At 38.8% G+C, this 12,841-nt stretch overlaps 1 protein-coding gene and 2 long non-coding RNA genes across 4 annotated transcripts in view; 1 reads left to right on the forward strand and 2 right to left on the reverse strand.

Annotated features, from left to right (window-relative positions):
• Nucleotides 1-12,841, forward strand: part of LOC138949514 (uncharacterized) — a 725,664-nt gene that overhangs the window by 115,229 nt on the left and 597,594 nt on the right. The gene's annotated exons all lie outside the window — the stretch shown is intronic.
• LOC138949508 (uncharacterized) lies at nt 6,994-10,121 on the reverse strand. The gene is made up of 2 exons (XR_011450312.1): nt 7,768-10,121; nt 6,994-7,478 (listed from the first exon to the last, which is right to left on the reverse strand). It is a non-coding gene; the product is annotated as an uncharacterized lncRNA (long non-coding RNA).
• Nucleotides 10,237-11,533, reverse strand: LOC138949507 (uncharacterized). Its single transcript, XR_011450311.1, has 2 exons — nt 11,011-11,533; nt 10,237-10,721 (listed from the first exon to the last, which is right to left on the reverse strand). It is a non-coding gene; the product is annotated as an uncharacterized lncRNA (long non-coding RNA).

Below are 12,841 nucleotides of genomic sequence, written 5' to 3' on the forward strand. Positions count from 1 at the left end.
AAAGAAACACATGGCACACTAGCACCCTACAAAGGTAAATACAAGACTTGATCAATCACAAATTGGTAATCAGAGATTTAAAAAAAAAATGTGCACCTCTACCAATAAATACACACAAGCATTCAAAGTACCACAATGTACAAGACTAGAGAAAATCACAGATCAGCTTTCACACATAGCTTTAGCTGCCAATGCCTACATGTAAAATAATATGATAAAGAATGATAACTGCAAAGTTCGTAAAATTGGCTTCCCCCATCAAATAAATTAATCTACTCGGGCTATGCATGATCAGCAAACTTGCCAGACTGTCACTGTCAGAAGGGAGTCAGACCAAACCAGATGCAGACCTGTTTACACTAAACCCGAGGCAAGAGTACTTTCCCAAAACGTTGAGTGTATTTTTCAAAAAGTTGGTGTACCGGGCAAGCAAAGCCATACGCGTGGGTGCAAACGTGTTTGTGTAAGAATAGCATGTCTTCTGTTCCTCTCCAAAGTTCGTTCATGGCAGACATCGTAGCGTTCAGGGTCCAGCTTTAGCCGTTGTCTGTACTCTTTGGATCGCTCGTTGTTCTGCTTCCGGACTCGTTCAGCCTGGGGTGACAATCTGACTTGCAGTCGCAGACCTTACAATCACGAAAAAGAAATGAGGCTCAAGTACAAGACAGAAAAATATTTGCCCACAGCACATCTAGAATCTAATGACATGTTCAAGTGCAGTTTCTACAGCACTGACCCCTGTCTCTTCTACCTCTCCCAGATAAATGTAACATTTCACTTTTAAGAGCAACAATACCACTTCTAACATCAGTCCTAAGAACTAAGACTGTACTGGATTTCCTACAAAGAGATGTGTCTAAGTTGACACAATCACCATAAATTAATATGCTTTCATCTGCAGAGTCATTTATTTACAAGGCTGGTAATTGAGGTAACTAAAAAAACAAGTAACAAAGGACATAAAACAATACTGTGTCCTTCCCAAGAAAAGTTACGGTCGACATGCATTCCTCGTAATCAAAGCTACAAACATTAAAAAAAAAAAAACACAACCCTAAACTCTCAATTCCAAAAGTTAAAAGTAAAACGCAGACCTTAAATAGAAAAGAAAGGCATACGTATGTAAATGCATAGCTGTCCAAAAATACTTTGTGTCATTCGTAACCGAGACACAGTGAGAGTTACATGTCTTGCGCTACGATTGACGCAAGAAGATCCCCGAGTGGTCTTCTCGAAAAATATTTCACAACCAAACCAAGAACAAGTCGCTTAAGGCGAAAATACAACATTTAGTCAAGTAGCTGTCGAACTCACAGAATGAAACTGAACGCAATGCAATTTTTCAGCAAGACCGTATACTCGTAGCATCGTCAGTCCACCGCTCATGGCAAAGGCAGTGAAATTGACAAGAAGAGCGGGGTAGTAGTTGCGCTAAGAAGGATAGCACGCTTTTCTGTACCTCTCTTCGTTTGAACTTTCTGAGCGTGTTTTTAATCCAAACATATCATATCTATATGTTTTTGGAATCAAGAACCGACAAGGAATAAGATGAAAGTGTTTTTAAATTGATTTTGACAACTTAATTTTGATTATAATTTTTATATTTTTAATTTTCAGAGCTTGTTTTTAATCTAAATATAACATATTTATATGTTTTTAGAATCAGAAAATGATGAAAAATAAGATGAACGTAAATTTGGATCGTTTTATAAAAAAAAAATGTTGTTTTTACAATTTTCAGATTTTTAATGACCAAAGTCATAAATTAATTTTTAAGCCACCAAGCTGAAATGCAATACCGAAGTCCGGCCTTCGTCGAAGATTGCTTGGCCAAAATTTCAATCAATTTGATTGAAAAATGAGGGTGTGACAGTGCCGCCTCAATTTTTACAAAAATCCGGATATGACGTCATCAAAGGTATTTATCGAAAAAAAGAAAAAAACGTTCGGGGATATCATTCCCAGGAACTTTCATGTAAAATTTCATAAAGATCGGTCCAGTAGTTTGGTTTGAATCGCTCTACACGCACGCACACACACACGCACGCACGCACACACTCACACACACACATACACCACGACCCTCGTTTCGATTCCCCCTCTATGTAAAAACAAGTCCGAAAACTCATACATTACTTGCTAATCCAAGCGGAACCATTGTTTGCTGTTGCTATTGCTAGCCGTGAAAATGTTCAGTCGATCGTAACAAAGACATCACAGAATAAGGATCGATCGTAACGAAGACCCAAACTGTCCCTGTGTCTTAATTCAACAAAAAAACAAGTCGCGTAAAGCGAAAATACAATATTTAGTCAAGTAGCTGTCGAACTCACAGAATGAAACTGAACGCAACGCCATTTTTCAGCAAGACCGTATACTCGTAGCGGGGTAGTAGTTGCGCTAAGAAGGATAGCACGCTTTTCTGTACCTCTCTTTGTTTTAACTTTCTGAGCGTGTTTTTAATCGAAACATATCATATCTATATGTTTTTGGAATCAGGAACCGACAAGGAATAAGATGAAAGTGTTTTTAAATTCATTTGGACAATTTAATTTTGATAATAATTTTTATATATTTAATTTTCAGAGCTTGTTTTTAATCCGAATATAACATATTTATATGTTTTTGGAATCAGCAAATGATGGAGAATAAGATAAACGTAAATTTGGATCGTTTTATAAATTTTTATTTTTTTTTACAATTGTCCGATTTTTAATGACCAAAGTCATTAATTAATTTTTAAGCCACCAAGCTGAAATGCAATACCGAAGTCCGGGCTTTGTCGAAGATTATTTGACCAAAATTTCAACCAATTTGGTTGAAAAATGAGGGCGTGACAGTGCCGCCTCAACTTTCACGAAAAGCCGGATATGACGTCATCAAAGACATTTATCAAAAAAATGAAAAAAACGTTCGGGGATTTCATACCCAGGAACTCTCATGTCAAATTTCATAAACTTCGGTCCAGTAGTTTAGTCTGAATCGCTCTACACACACACACACACACACACACACACAGACACACAGACACACAGACACACGCACATACACCACGACCCTCGTTTCGATTCCCCCTCGATGTTAAAATATTTAGTCAAAACTTGACTAAATATAACAACCAGCGTGCTTCAACGAACTTTTTCAGTCCAGACAAATGCTTAAAATATGAAAGGAAGAATCACCCAGAACATATTCTTTGCTACTAGCTATAACACAGCGAATAAGTAAAAAACTTGAAGAATTTTGAGTCGATCGTAACTTTATGTCGATCGTAACGCTCATCAAACAGGAGACATGAAACGAAAACTTACCTTCCCAGCGAAAGTCGGCCATCCGTGTAGCAAAATGGAGTCCAACTGCGTGCGTGTAACGTTTTTGCTATTTATAACAGCAGCCCCGATACTTCCGCGGTCATTTAAAATAAGTTATTGAATATTGAGCGATCGTAACAAAAAGACATGAAAATTGCATTCAACCTAAAAACTTCTCAAAACTACTCAAAATACTTTTATTTTAAATCAATTGTTTGCAAATCAAATAAAACTTTTTATTTACTGCTGCTTACAACTTTCGGTTGCGATAATGACGTTCGTAGATTCGAAAATCGAGGGACGTATCGTGAGTTCGCTGAAGACACAGGGAGTTACGATCGCTATGGACGTTTTTCACGTCAAATATTTTGCCAATAAACATCTTTTTTTTCGTAGACATCATCTTTTCGTGGTAATTTAGGGTACATTTATCAATATTATGGGCACTGTTTCTAACTTGCCGACGGAGATTTCTGGACCGCGGACGAACAAAACACCATGTACGGAATGTCCCACTTTCAAGTCGCCGGATTTGCTCGCTTCGGCTAACATTTTTGAGTCACTTGAGAAAATGTGACTCTATGTAATCGGTCAGTGTTAGTCTGTCCGGCCGGCCGTCCGGCCGGCCGGCCGTCCGGCCGGCCGTCCGTAGACACCACCTTAACGTTGGACTTTTCTCGGAAACTATCAAAGCGATCGGGCTCATATTTTGTTTAGTCGTGACCTCCAATGACCTCTACACTTTAACGATGGTTTCGTTGACCTTTGACCTTTTTCAAGGTCACAGGTCAGCGTCAAAGGAAAAATTAGACATTTTATATCTTTGACAAAGTTCATCGGATGTGATTGAAACTTTGTAGGATTATTCTTTACATCAAAGTATTTACATCTGTAGCCTTTTACGAACGTTATCAGAAAAACAAGGGAGATAACTAGCCTTTTCTGTTCGGCAACACACAACTTAACGTTGGGCTTTTCTCGGAAACTATAAAAGTGACCGGGCTCAAATTTTATGTGAACGTGACTCATTGTGTTGTGAATAGCAATTTCTTCCTGTCCATCTGATGCCTCATATAATATTCAGAACTGCGAAAGTGACTCGATCGAGCGTTTGCTCTTCTTGTTATTTTTTTCATGTAGGTGTAATGCATGCAAGCTTCTGAAACTGTCTTTGCTATGTCTTTAACATACATGCTTTCAAACTGTTCAGTGCTTTTTGCGATTGAACGTGCGGTTGATGAACAGTAATGCAAGAACATGTCGGCTCTTTCGGCAGACCACGTTTTGGCACAGGCTCATATAGATATGATATGTTTGGATTAAAAACACGCTCAGAAAGTTAAAACAAAGAGAGGTACAGAAAAACGTGCTATCCTATCCTTCGTAGCGGCGCAACTTCTACCCCGCTCTTCTTGTCAATTTCACTGCCTTTGCCATGAGCGGTGGACTGACGATGCTACGAGTATACGGTCTTGCTGAAAAATGGCATTGCGTTCAGTTTCATTCTGTGAGTTCGACAGCTACTTGACTAAATATTGTATTTTCGCCTTACGCGACTTGTTATATTTAGTCAACTTTTGACTAAATATTTTAACATCGAGGGGGAATCGAAACGAGGGTCGTGGTGTATGTGCGTGCGTGTGTGTGTGTGTACGTGTGTGTGTGTGTGTGTAGAGCGATTCAGACTAAACTACTGGACCGATCTTTATGAAATTTGACATGAGAGTTCCTGGGTATGAAATCCCCGAACGTTTTTTTCATTTTTTGAGACACTTGAGAAAAAGTGACTCTATGTAATCGGTCAGTGTTAGTCTGTCCGGCCGGCCGGCCGGCCGGCCGTCCGTAGACACCACCTTAACGTTGGACTTTTCTCGGAAACTATCAAAGCGATCGGGCTCATATTTTGTTTAGTCGTGACCTCCAATGACCTCTACACTTTAACGATGGTTTCGTTGACCTTTGACCTTTTTCAAGGTCACAGGTCAGCGTCAAAGGAAAAATTAGACATTTTATATCTTTGACAAAGTTCATCGGATGTGATTGAAACTTTGTAGGATTATTCTTTACATCAAAGTATTTACATCTGTAGCCTTTTACGAACGTTATCAGAAAAACAAGGGAGATAACTAGCCTTTTCTGTTCGGCAACACACAACTTAACGTTGGGCTTTTCTCGGAAACTATAAAAGTGACCGGGCTCAAATTTTATGTGAACGTGACTCATTGTGTTGTGAATAGCAATTTCTTCCTGTCCATCTGATGCCTCATATAATATTCAGAACTGCGAAAGTGACTCGATCGAGCGTTTGCTCTTCTTGTTTGATAAATGTCTTTGATGACGTCATATCCGGCTTTTCGTGAAAGTTGAGGCGGCACTGTCACGCCCTCATTTTTCAATCAAATTGGTTGAAATTTTGGTCAAGTAATCTTCGACGAAGCCCTAGGTTCGGTATTGCATTTCAGCTTGGTGGCTTAAAAATTAATTAATGACTTTGGTCATTAAAAATCTGAAAATTGTAAAAAAAAATAAAAATTTATAAAACGATCCAAATTTACGTTTATCTTATTCTCCATCATTTGCTGATTCCAAAAACATATAAATATGTTATATTCGGATTAAAAACAAGCTCTGAAAATTAAATATATAAAAAATATTATCAAATTTTTTTTTTCAAAATCAATTTAAAAACACTTTCATCTTATTCCTTGTCGGTTCGTGATTCCAAAAACATATAGATATGATATGTTTGTATTAAAATTTCGCTCAGAACGTTAAAACGAAGAGAGGTACAGAAAAGCGTGCTATCCTTCTCAGCGCAACGAATACCCCGCTCTTCTTGTCAATTCCACGGGCACTGCCTTTGCCACGGGCGGTGGAGTGACGATGCTACGAGTATACGGTCTTGCTGCGTTGCGTTGCGTTCAGTTTCATTCTGTGAGTTCGACAGCTACTTGACTAAATATTGTATTTTCGCCTTACGCGACTTGTTATATTTAGTCAAGTTTTGACTAAATATTTTAACGTAGAGGGGGGAATCGAGACGAGGGTCGTGGTGTATGTGCGTGTGTCTGTCTGTCTGTCTGTCTGTCTGTCTGTGTGTGTGTGTAGAGCGATTCAGACTAAACTACTGGACCGATCTTTATGAAATTTGACATGAGAGTTTCTGGGTATGAAATCCCCATACGTTTTTTTCATTTTTTCGATAAATGTCTTTGATGACGTCATATCCGGCTTTTCGTGAAAGTTGAGGCGGCACTGTCACGCTCTCATTTTTCAACCAAATTGGTTGAAATTTTGGTCAAGTAATCTTCGTCGAAGGCCGGAATTTGGTATTGCAGTTCAGCTTGGTGGCTTAAAAATTAATTAATGACTTTGGTCATTAAAAATCTGAAAATTGTAAAAAAAAATGTTTTATAAAACGATCCAAATTTACGTTTATCTTATTCTCCATCATTTGCTGATTCCAAAAACATATAAATATGTTCTATTCGGATTAAAAACAAGCTCTGAAAATTAAAAATATAAAAATTATTATCAAAATTAAATTGTCCAAATCAATTTAAAAACACCTTCATCTTATTCCTTGTCGGTTCCTGATTCCAAAAACATATATGTAACCGTGTGCCAATCTACTAAGTTCCTCTTTCGTACTGAACCCAAACACTAAAGCAGACGACACAAGTTATATTACCCAGGTTCTTTTATTCCATACGATGAAATGGGGAAAATGTGGGATAACGGGGGTTTATCTTCAAATACAACACTTTCACTGTATAGGACTAAACAACTTCAAAACAAAACAATATTCTCACTCTTCATTCTAAAACTACATTCTTCCCTTAAAGATACCCTTTTAAAACACACCAAATCCTTTCCCCAAACTACACTCTACTCTAAATCCTCACTCTCAACTTTAATCCAAAAAAACCACAATGAGACTCTAATTTACACAAACGAAATCTAAAAAAAACAACCTAAAAAAACAATTCTTTAAAAAAAACCAAATCTACAAAAACTCTAACAAAATCTGACCAAAATCTCTCCACTAAATCTAACTACTCTTCACTAACAAAACCTAGTCTATAAAAACAAATCTACGACCCACTAAAAAAGAAAAAGACCTAACTAAACCCCGTCTACTGAAACCCCGTCGCACACTCGGCCATCCTGAAAACCACAGAATGCACGCCGTAAGCATACGTAAACAAATCAACAATTTCAACTACCACAAGCTAACTCATTAAACAACAAAACACATCATTCCTACCAAATAACATGCCTACAATACCGTGTTCTCAAACGACGGTCTTCTAAAACATTCACACTCAAAAATCTTCCCCACCATCTCAACTCACAAAACAATCTACTTGAACATTCAAATATATCCTCCCCCCAAGCAACATACTATTCTTTTCACCGCCTACCCATTTACAGAAAGAAAATTGTTTTAACCTACCAGCAAAAGAATCCTCACATTCCGGAAAGATTTCCGGCCGTGACAGACATGTCACAACGGCATTGAAAACACGCCGCACCAAATACACGTCTTTTTCCCTCAAAGATTCCAAGCAAAAGCACAGTTTTAGCGTTCACATCCTGTGCACCGGTGTCACAAGATTAACCCATTCAACTCGAGGGGTGTCAGGCAGCCCCACTTTCTTTAGTTAGTGCCTAACGTCAACTTCAACTATTCAACTTTACATCGCGGCGGAGAGAAAAAGGAGATGGAACAAAGCCACCCGTCAATTGTTTCCTGTTCACAAAAACATTAATCACAAAATTTACTCCAGAGGCTTGTATCAAAAAAACAATCGTTTTACCTATGCAAATTTTAGAATCGGCTATTCCGCGAGACCAATTCAATAGAAATAAAACTCAGTCTCGGAAACCTTAATGAATCCCCGATAGTATAGAGGTACCACGAGTTCACACGGATGCACCAGAGTGCATGTGTACCGTAACTGTCGTTCCCAAGCTCACATCCTCCCCAACTTAGACTGTCGTCTCCTGGCGACATGCCAGAATCAGAAAAATTCAAAAAAATATTTAACCTCCCAAGAACATAATATTCTCCATCCTCAAATCATTTCAAAAACTTTCACACAAAAACAACCATCATTAACTATAACAATATTTCTCTAAAACTAATAGGTTCTAAAATACAAATTTCACATAATCCTTCCAGTGCCAATAATCCTATCTCCTGTCAACATCCAACTCACACAAGTTGACAAAAAAATCACAACTCATCTTTAACAGAGGCAGTTCCATGGTTCACTTTACAAAGAATTATGTTCACCACTTGCCAGATAACCAATAATGATAATCTTTACGACTTATCAAATATTTTATCTCTCTTGAGCATACATCAGAACAAAATGTTGACAATCTTTACGATTTATCAAAGCATCTGATCTCTCTTGAGCATACATCAGAACAAAATACTGACAACCTTTACGATTTATCAATGCATGTCCCCTCTTTGTATCCCAACTGTACTTGGCAACACAATCTTCTAATCAACTAACAAAATGACCACTTGCCAAGGCAATGAAAAAACTGGAAGTCCTTAAAACTCACCCAGAATATCAAACCTTTAGTCAAAAATCAGCAATAACCTAATGTCACTCATCACAATTAAACCATTCAACAGGAGTATTCATAGGCAACCATACAATCCTTCAGAATCTATTTAAAAAATCCACTAATATTAATTCTAATCAACAAAACCAGTATACACACTGTCTTCAAACAAAGACATCAATAAGCACCAGAACTCAAATTCTAAAAAATACCACCAAGAAAATAGAAAGCGAGAGCAGAGGAGACAGTAAAAGTGAGAGCGGAGAAAACAGTAAAGACAAACCAAACGACAGCAGAGAGCAAAAAGGAAGAAAAAGGTCATCTAATCCCTTACAGGTAGCATACTTTGCTCCTGAGGCGTACGAGGCTGGAGACGCCATACTCAAACAAATTAAAGTATGTGTGCGTAGACAATCGGCTAGAGACAACATATAACCCGTCAAATACCACCACCTCTGGGCGTCCTTGTGGTAAACTGATACAAGTTGAATGCGTCCCAGGCACCCTGTCTACAGTATATGAAGTTTACTATGATATATATCCTTCTCTTCTTCACCATCACTCTCCTTCCTTCCTTCACAATCCTTCCTTCCTTCCTTCACTCTCCTTCCTTCCTTCACAATCCTTCCTTCCTTCACCATCCTTTTCCCTTCCAATATGTATGATATGACGGTATTTCAACATTATGTTGTTCACCATGTTTCGATCCTTGAAACAAATCAACAGCGCAATACTCACGCCCCAAGCACACGGCTTGCAACAAAAACCACACTAACACCCATACATACAACCACAAGTGTTAGTAATCACATCACATCCATGTAGCGTAATCAAACATACAACTACACATGTCAGTCATAATATCAAATCAACATAATCAACCACACTCTTCCGGGGCTGGTCCACTCCCCAACTCTGTCTCTTTGCACGGTGTGCAAACAGTCTTTCACAAACGTCCGAAGAAATGTTAATCGTTGAAGTCCTTCTTCTGTGGATTAACAGAATAAAAAGAAATGTTAATCACTGTAATCCTTTCTTCCACGGATTAACAAACTAAACGGCAATGTTGACAACAAAGCCGCATCCGTCGACGTCACGCCCGGACTCCCTCCAACTTCTCACACGCCTGTCTCCTCGACACCAGCCCGCGTCCGGACTGCATGCCTGCCATCCTCTCCCTGTGCGACGGGGTCCCCTAACCTACACTATTCCTAGCCTAGCCCTAACCGTAACTGTAACACCCCCTACCCACCCTTGCTCCGCAGCGCCAAATGTAACCGTGTGCCAATCTACTAAGTTCCTCTTTCGTACTGAACCCAAACACTAAAGCAGACGACACAAGTTATATTACCCAGGTTCTTTTATTCCATACGATGAAATGGGGAAAATGTGGGATAACGGGGGTTTATCTTCAAATACAACACTTTCACTGTATAGGACTAAACAACTTCAAAACAAAACAATATTCTCACTCTTCATTCTAAAACTACATTCTTCCCTTAAAGATACCCTTTTAAAACACACCAAATCCTTTCCCCAAACTACACTCTACTCTAAATCCTCACTCTCAACTTTAATCCAAAAAAACCACAATGAGACTCTAATTTACACAAACGAAATCTAAAAAAAACAACCTAAAAAAACAATTCTTTAAAAAAAACCAAATCTACAAAAACTCTAACAAAATCTGACCAAAATCTCTCCACTAAATCTAACTACTCTTCACTAACAAAACCTAGTCTATAAAAACAAATCTACGACCCACTAAAAAAGAAAAAGACCTAACTAAACCCCGTCTACTGAAACCCCGTCGCACACTCGGCCATCCTGAAAACCACAGAATGCACGCCGTAAGCATACGTAAACAAATCAACAATTTCAACTACCACAAGCTAACTCATTAAACAACAAAACACATCATTCCTACCAAATAACATGCCTACAATACCGTGTTCTCAAACGACGGTCTTCTAAAACATTCACACTCAAAAATCTTCCCCACCATCTCAACTCACAAAACAATCTACTTGAACATTCAAATATATCCTCCCCCCAAGCAACATACTATTCTTTTCACCGCCTACCCATTTACAGAAAGAAAATTGTTTTAACCTACCAGCAAAAGAATCCTCACATTCCGGAAAGATTTCCGGCCGTGACAGACATGTCACAACGGCATTGAAAACACGCCGCACCAAATACACGTCTTTTTCCCTCAAAGATTCCAAGCAAAAGCACAGTTTTAGCGTTCACATCCTGTGCACCGGTGTCACAAGATTAACCCATTCAACTCGAGGGGTGTCAGGCAGCCCCACTTTCTTTAGTTAGTGCCTAACGTCAACTTCAACTATTCAACTTTACATCGCGGCGGAGAGAAAAAGGAGATGGAACAAAGCCACCCGTCAATTGTTTCCTGTTCACAAAAACATTAATCACAAAATTTACTCCAGAGGCTTGTATCAAAAAAACAATCGTTTTACCTATGCAAATTTTAGAATCGGCTATTCCGCGAGACCAATTCAATAGAAATAAAACTCAGTCTCGGAAACCTTAATGAATCCCCGATAGTATAGAGGTACCACGAGTTCACACGGATGCACCAGAGTGCATGTGTACCGTAACTGTCGTTCCCAAGCTCACATCTAGATATGATATGTTTGGATTAAAAACACGCTCAGAAAGTTAAAACGAAGAGAGGTACAGAAAAGAGTGCTATCCTTCTCAGCGCAAGTACTACCCCGCTCTTCTTGTCAATTTCACTGCTTTTGCCGTGCGCGGTGGACTGACGATGCTACGAGTATACGGTCTTGCTGCGTTGCATTGCGTTCAGTTTCATTCTGTGAGTTCGACAGCTACTTGACTAAATGTTGTATTTTCGCCTTACGCGACTTGTTCAAGATTGTGGTCGCTCTCTTTTACACGCTGGATCACCCTGACTGCGCGGCGGATTTGAACGAAATTTGTATGAATTGTTAGGTAGGACACCAAATAAACTTTTTGGTGTAAAAAATGTAAAATATCATTCAGTTTAAGTTACCGTTTTGACGGTTGAAAGTGAATCATGCCGTCCAAAAGAATATATTTTTGAGGGTAGGCGTGTTCACGGACCTCTGACGTAATACCCACATTTTGATTCCAGAAACACATTTTTGAGCAGAAGAAAGGCTGATCTCCAAATACACGTATATTTCTGACCAAACAACTGCTGTTTAACATCTGGGCTATTCACGACTTTTTTGCGTGACCTTTCGATTTCATGGGGGCTGCCATTTTGTTTTCATCTCCGAAGTGTGTTCCGGTCTGAAACCGGTTTAAAACACTAGATCTACTAGGCGGAAACCCCAAAACAATGACGGCCGCCTTTTTCGAAATAACATTTTCAGAGATTGTACACAAAAACAACGCCCGAACGGAAAGACAGAATGTGTCTTTCGCTAGATTGCAAGTCAGGCTTTTCACTTTTCCGATGAAGACAACCGCTGAGAGTGAAGAAACGACGCTGTTCGACTTCAAAATCTTCAGTCGCAGACGACCTTCGCTTTCGCAGTACAGTCTATAGGCAGGTGCAATGTTACTCATCTTGATCAGCTCGTTTACGTATATTTTTTGCATTCAGATCAATTAGAATGATTTGAATCAAAGCAGGAATAACTTCGGCATGCAAATGCATTTATTTGGCGAAATCAGTACAGCAGTAAGCTAGATTCTTTCCCTTCAGTTTGTTTGCGTGACTGAATTTTGTCTTGAAGAATGTACCACTTGTTTGATTTTGATTGATTGTTCAGCTCATTGGCACGAAATGCATCTTGCAAAATATCAATTTGTTGAATGAAAACGGAATAAGTGAAGTTCAAACATTTATCTGCTTGCAAAAACAATCGCAAGGATAGATCTATCTGCTTCATTGGCAGACAGATTTTCATTGAATTTCAAAAGCATGACTCGGT

This window comes from Littorina saxatilis, linkage group LG15 (assembly GCF_037325665.1).
Source record: "Littorina saxatilis isolate snail1 linkage group LG15, US_GU_Lsax_2.0, whole genome shotgun sequence".
Taxonomy (NCBI): domain Eukaryota; kingdom Metazoa; phylum Mollusca; class Gastropoda; order Littorinimorpha; family Littorinidae; genus Littorina; species Littorina saxatilis.